Source organism: Arachis stenosperma, chromosome 3 (assembly GCF_014773155.1).
Source record: "Arachis stenosperma cultivar V10309 chromosome 3, arast.V10309.gnm1.PFL2, whole genome shotgun sequence".
NCBI classification, from domain to species: Eukaryota; Viridiplantae; Streptophyta; class Magnoliopsida; order Fabales; family Fabaceae; genus Arachis; species Arachis stenosperma.
Window position 1 is genome coordinate 154,619,093 of NC_080379.1, and position 6,909 is coordinate 154,626,001.

Below are 6,909 nucleotides of genomic sequence, written 5' to 3' on the forward strand. Positions count from 1 at the left end.
TCTTCAACTTGATGAATGTGATGATCCGTGACACTCATCATCATTCTCACTCATGAACAAGGTGACTGACAACCACTTTTGTTCTACAAGCAATCAAGGCTCTAGTGTTTATCTCTTAGATTCCTGATACACGATGCATGGTTGATCGCCTGACAACCGAGTGCTCGCCTGACAAACGAGCCAGCCATTCCGTGAGATCAGAGTCTTCGTGGTATAGGCGAGAACTGATGGCGGCATTCAAGAGAATCCGGAAGGTCTAACCTTGTCTGTGGTATTCTGAGTAGGATTCAATGATTGAATGACTGTGACGTGCTTCAAACTCCTAGCAGGCGGGGCGTTAGTGACAGACGCAAAAGAATCGATGGATTTTATTCCGGCCTGACCGAGAACCGACAGATGATTACCCATGCTGTGACAGAGCATAGGCAACGTTTTCACTGAGAGGATGGGAGGTAGCCACTGACAACGGTGAAACCCTACATGAGCTTGCCATGGAAAGGAGTAAGAAGGATTGGATGAAGACAGTAGGAAAGCAGAGAGACGGAAGGGAAGGCATCTTCATTCGCTTATCTGAAGCTCTCACCAATGATATACATAAGTACCTCTATCTTTATCTTTATGCTTTATTCGTTTATCACTATACCCATTCGAGTCTGCCTGACTGAGATTTACAAGGTGACCATAGCTTGCTTCATAGCAACAATCTCCGTGGGATCGACCCTTACTCGCGTAAGGTTTATTACTTGGACGACCCAGTGCACTTGCTGGTTAGTTGTGCGAAGTTGTGTTTATGCCATGGTATTGAGCACCAAGTCTTTGGAGCCATTACTAGGGATTGTTTTGAGTTGTAGTGATCACAATTTCGTGCACCACCCGACATGACAAAAGTCGACTCGGAAAGATAAAGTTACAAAAGATAAATCCCTGAAAAAGACCTGAACAAAGGTCCAAGAAAGAGGATTATCGAGTAACTCAACGACGTCTGACATGACGAAGTCGGCCCGAAAAAGATAAAGTTACAAAAGGTAAAACCTCAAAAGAGATCTGAACAAGATCTAAGAAAAAGGATCACCTAGTAACGAAATGGGGACCAACATGAAGAAATCGGACTAAAGCTACAAAAAGTTATAAAAAGTAATCCCAAGGGGTTGCTCGAAAAGATCAATTGAGAAGATCAACCAACAGAGGGGAGATAACTTGACCCGATAGACCTCGACCTCGCCACAAAAGCAATCAAAAGAGGATGGATAAAAAACAACTCTGAAAAAAAATTCCAGGTAAATGCTAAAGAAAGCTGCAAGCAAGCATATCGCAGTTACCATAAAACAAAGACTCAACAGGCCGCTTGAAGCCAACCCTAAAAGCAAGAGAAACCATTTTGTTTTTCAAAATAAAGTTGCTAAAAGTAGCAACTGGAAGTATCAACAGTCAACAAAACATCATTTACAAAAAAAGAGTTCAAAGCCCACAAATCGGGCTATTTACACAAATACTTAAAAAAGGAGGTCAACCAAGATCTGGAGCTTTCCCGGCAGCATCAGTACGGGGAGAAGGAGGGCAAGTTTGAATAGGCACAGCATCTACAGTTCCATCATCCCGGTTCAGAATCTGGCAATCCGGATCAGACGTAACGGGAGGAACCGAGGAGGTCGACACTTTGACAGAAGGCACTGGGGGAGGGTCAGCATCATCATCATCCTGGTCATCAGGGACAATCTTACCATCCCTCATAACATTGTCCAGGCTGAAAAGAGTAAGGTCGGTCTCGAAAGCAGTAAAAGGAAAAGTAACGTTCAACTGATTGAAGAAGTATTCACAGGCATAGAAGAAGGGACGCTCCCTCTCAATGGAAGTCGGAAAACAAACTCTCTCATTAGAATCAGGAGCAACAAGCTTGTAATCCTCCTCACAGGCATTGTTACCACAAATCCTATGGCGCTTCCTCAGCTCTGTGCAAAATTCAGCATCCACAACAGAAACACACAACAAAACAAGGGAGTCCAGCAATCGGACATCCCCTCGGGAACTCTGGAAGACATCTCTACAATGTTATTGCGAGAAGACATGAGGCCAACTAATCCTACAAGTAAGAAAAGAAGATGGGGTTACTAAAAACATCCCAGACAAAGGGAGAAAAACAACTCGGTCAATACGATACAGGCGAAGAAACAAGAAAAGGAAAACCCCTAGACTCAAACCAAAGTCCTGGGGAATCCTTTGGAGGCAGTAACAAAGCAAGGTTTCCAGGCAAGATCTACAGCTTGCACCCCAGCATTTCTCAGAAAGAATTCAAAACAGCAAACATTTTTCATCAAAGAAAAACACAAAAAGTCATTACAGTCTACCAAGCAAAAAGCATTCCCAAAAATTAAAGCACGCCAAGTAGAAATCATCAAAGACAGGAAACAACCAAGAAGCAACAATAAAACCCTAGAAAGCCTCGACGGAAATGCCAAGAGAATGCATAAAAGAAAGACAGGAAAAACATGTTACAGTGACAAGCAAATACAAGACCACGAAAAGATTCTGTTCATACCCAAGGTCGAGTTTTCCGACCCGGGATGTTCGACAGGCAAAGCGACCGACCTCTTCAAGTCAGGACAACCCGACCTCTTCTCAAAGAGCTCGGTCAAGTCCCCAGGAAAGCCCAGAGAAGGGCCCAAATAGAGGAACACGCCCCAAATCCTAAGGTGGCCCAAGCCTACAAAGAGAAGGGCGGTTCCCTTGAAGATAAGATGACCTCACTTAAAGATAAGATAAGATAACTAACTTATCTTATCCACAGAAGGCCACATCTCACCATTATAAATACACTGGAGCCCCCAGGTATAACTCATACTCTGATTCTACTCAATACCTGCTTAATACCCTTGCTAACTTAAGCATCGGAGTCCCTTGCAGGTACCCCCCACCCTCCGGGGACGAAGGATCAGCACCACCACCAAGTCCAACAAGTCGGACACACTAGCTCCGGCCGCTGTACACCTGCCGGACACGTCGGCTCCGACCAACACAGAAGATCTCGTCCGAGATCGACCTACAGTTTCAGGTAACCCTCGGAACAGATTCAAACTTTCAAAATCAAAGCTTCACCTAAAAAATGAAGACGAAGCTACGAAAGAAGCAAGAAAGCTAGTACCAACCTGAAAGAGCGGCAAGCTTCAAAGAAATTGAAGATGGAAGACGAAATTTGGAAACGCCCTCTCACAAGCAAAAGAAAGAACGCGAACAAGAGCAATGTCGCAGGGAGAAACGCGAAACTACAAAACTCCAGGCGAAAACAGAAGCTCCAGAAAAAACGCCAAGCGACGTCGCAACACGAGAAAGTAGAAGGGCAAACGAAAAACAGAGAGCGAAGGGAGCGGAGAAAAGAAGTTACGAAAAGGGCGAAGGAGAGAAACCGTTTCTGGGTTTTCAAAATCAAAGTAGAGAGCCAAAGGGAAACGGGGCAATTAATGCTAAAATTAATGAAAGCATTAAACCCTCGCACGTTCCCAAAGCGCCGATATAAAAGCGCGCGCTTTTAGAGGAAACGTTCTACATTCAAAAACTGCTACAAAAAAATTGACAAGATGCTTGAGTTCGGCTTCATCAAAGAAGTATCGAAGTCAAGGACTCGACCTCAAAAAAGAAGACCGAGCTCAAGCAGGGGCACTGTTCATACCCTGGGTCGAGCTGTCCGACCCGGGATGTTCGACAGACAAAGCGACCGACCTCTTCAGGTCAAGACAACCTGGCCTCTTTCTTAAGAGCTCGGCCAAGTCACCAGGAAAGCCCAAAGAAGGGCCCAAATAGAGGAACACGCCCCAAATCTTAAGGCGGCCTGTTCCGTGGGTTACCTGAAACTGTAGGACGATCTCGGACGAGATCTTCGGTGTTGGTCGGAGCTGACGTGTCCGGCAGGTGTACAGCGGCCGGAGCTGGTGTGTCCGACTTGTTAGACTTGGTGGTGGTGCTGATCCTTCGTCCCCGGAGGGTGGGGGGTACCTGCAAGGGACTCCGATGCTTAAGTTAGCAAGGGTATTAAGCAGGTATTGAGTAGAATCAGAGTATCCGTTATACCTGGGTGCTCCAGTGTATTTATAGTGTTGAGACGTGACCTTTGTTGGATAAGATAAGTTAGTTATCTTATCTTATCTTTATCTTTAGGGTTGAGGTCAGTGTATCTTCAGCGGAACCGCCCTTATCTCTATAGGCTTAGGCCGTCTTAGGATTTGGGTCGTGTTCCTCCATTTGGGCCCTTTATTGGGCTCTCTTGTCGATTTGGCCGAGCTCTCTGAGAATAGGTCGGATAGTCTGACCTGAAGAGGTCGGTCGCTTTATCTTCAATCATCCCAGGTCGGATAGCTCGACCTAGGGTATGAACAGTGCCCCTGCTTGAGCTTGGTCTTCTTTTCTGAGGTCGAGTCCTTAGACTTCGGTCCTTCTTGAGGCCGAACTCAAGCATTTTGTCGATTCCCCTTGTAGAAGTTTTTGGATGTAGAACGTTTTCTTCTAAAAGCGCGCGCCTTTATATCGGCGCTTTGGAAACGTGCGAGGGTTTAATGCCTTTATTTTAACATTAATTGCCCCGTTTCTCCTAGGCCCTTTTATTTTAATTTTGGAAAACCCAGAAAACGGTTTTTCTTCTTCACGCATTTCGTAACTTCTTCGCATTTCTCTCTTCTCCCGTTTTTAATTTTTCCTCTGTGTTTGCTCTGTTCTGCCTTACTCTTTCTCTGCGCCGCTTCGTTTTGGTACTTCGTTGGTGCTTCCTTTGAGAGACGTTCTCCTGCCCCAGTTTTCCATTTTCTTCAGGACTTTCCAGGTTTGGTTTCTACTTTCCGTTTCCGTACTTCTTTTGCTTTTTGACCTTTGGTTTATGATAAAGATTTGGTTTTGCTTGCATGCTTGTTTGAAAAACTTGAATCTTTTTGCATTTGTCGTGCCTGTTTATCGCCGTGTGTTCTGGGGCTTCTTTTATTTTTCTGCATGATCGCTTTTTGCCTAATGCCTTTAGAGCTTTCGCATGTCATCGCCTTTCCTGTTTGTACTTTTGATGGTGTTTTTTGCCTAATTCTGGAAAAAGGTTGTATCTTTGGTGTTGTCCTGTTTGGCATTGTTGACATTGACAGTGCTTTTGCTGGTAGACTGTAGAAAGGTAGTTGCTTTAATGACTTTTCATTTTTTATCATGCTGTACGAAATGCTTGTTGCTTTAGGCCTTGTTTCCTTGTTTTCGAGAAACGTTGGGGTGTAGGTTTCTCCCAGGGACCTTGCTTTGTTGCTGCTGCCTCCAAAGCATGCCCCAAGACTTTTGGTTTGAGTCTTGGGGTTTTCCTTTTCTGCATGCCTCGTCTGTATGATATTTAAGTTTACTTTCTACCTTCTCCGAGATGTTTTTAGTAACCCCGTCTTTTTTTCTTCTTTGTAGGATTAGTTGGCCCTATGTCTTCTCGCAATAACATCGTATCCGACTGGCTGGACTCCCTTGTCTTGTTGTGTGTTTCTGTTGTGGATGCCGAGTTCTGTGCTGAACTGAGGAAGCGACATAGGATTTGTGGTAACAATGCTCGTGAGGAGGATTATGAGCTTGTTGCCCCTGACTCTGACGAGAGGGTTTGCTTTCCGACTTCTGTTGAGGGAGAGCGTCCCTTCTTTTATGCCTACGAGTACTTTTTCAGTCAGTTGAACGTTTCTTTTCCTTTTACCGCCTTTGAGACCGACCTACTGTGGTCGTCTAATATTGCTCCTTCCCAGCTTCACCCCAATTCCTGGGGTTTTATTAAGATTTTTCAACTTCTCTGCCGTGAACTAGATGTATCTCCTTCCCAGACTTTGTTCCTTTATTTGTTTGTTTCCGTCAAGCCTGGTGGTTCCTCAAAAAAGAAAGCTTCTTGGGTTTCTTTTAGGTCCGCCCAGGGGCACAAAGTCTTTGCTATGTATGATGAGTCTTTTAAGGACTTTAAGAACTACTTTTTCAAAGTTCGAGCTGTTGAGGGGATCCGCCCCTTTTTTCTTGATGAAAACGACGAGCCCTCCTTCCCCCTAGAGTGGCAAAAAGATGTATGAGTATCTCGCTACACTTGGGAGATGCTAGATGACGTTGAGCGTGCTTTTGTGGTTGTTCTCGAGGATCTTTGGGGGAAACCACCTCATCTTGATACGAAGAGATTCTTGAATGATCCTTCCTTGGTTCGAACTGTTCTGGGTATTTTGTTTGGCTTTGCTTTTATACTTGTTTTTCCTTTCTCTACATTACATTTGTAACTCTTGGCTGTTGCTATATTTGCAGAGATGTCGAAAAATACTGATTCTTTGAAGGCCTTTAAAAAGGCGAAGAAGGCCACTGCTGCTCTGAACATCTCGGCCAAGGTGGCCGGAGAGGGATCTTCTCAGATTCCTTTGAAGCCTCCTGTACCGAGTTCCCCTGGACCGAGGAAAGTAATTCCTGTTCCTCGGGTCCGCCTAGTTGATCCTCCCCAATCATCTACTGCAGCTTCTGGTCCCCCTCCTAGTAAAAAGCAAAAAACCATTGAACCCTTCAATCTGGATGCCCCCGACTTTGATGCCGTTGAATTTATTGATCAGCAAACTGCTCCCTATGGTGGACTTTCCATGGACGATGTGTCTCTCCTTCAGCACCTGTATTTTATGGCCAAGAATAGTGTGAAGATGGCTCATATGAGTGCGGCTATTTTCCGGACAGTTCAGGGGATTCCGATTCATGCCACCAAATCTTTTATGGAGGAGGCCAAATCGGAGTTTAATCGGATCAAGGGCCTGAAGGAGGAGTTGGAGGTGAAGTTGGAAAAGGTGGAGAAGGAGCTGGAGGGTGAAAAAGCTAGTTCTATCGCCCTTGCTGCTTCTTTGAGGCTAGCTGAAGACATGGCCCTGAAGCATAAGGACAGCTATGTCTCCGCTTATAGGG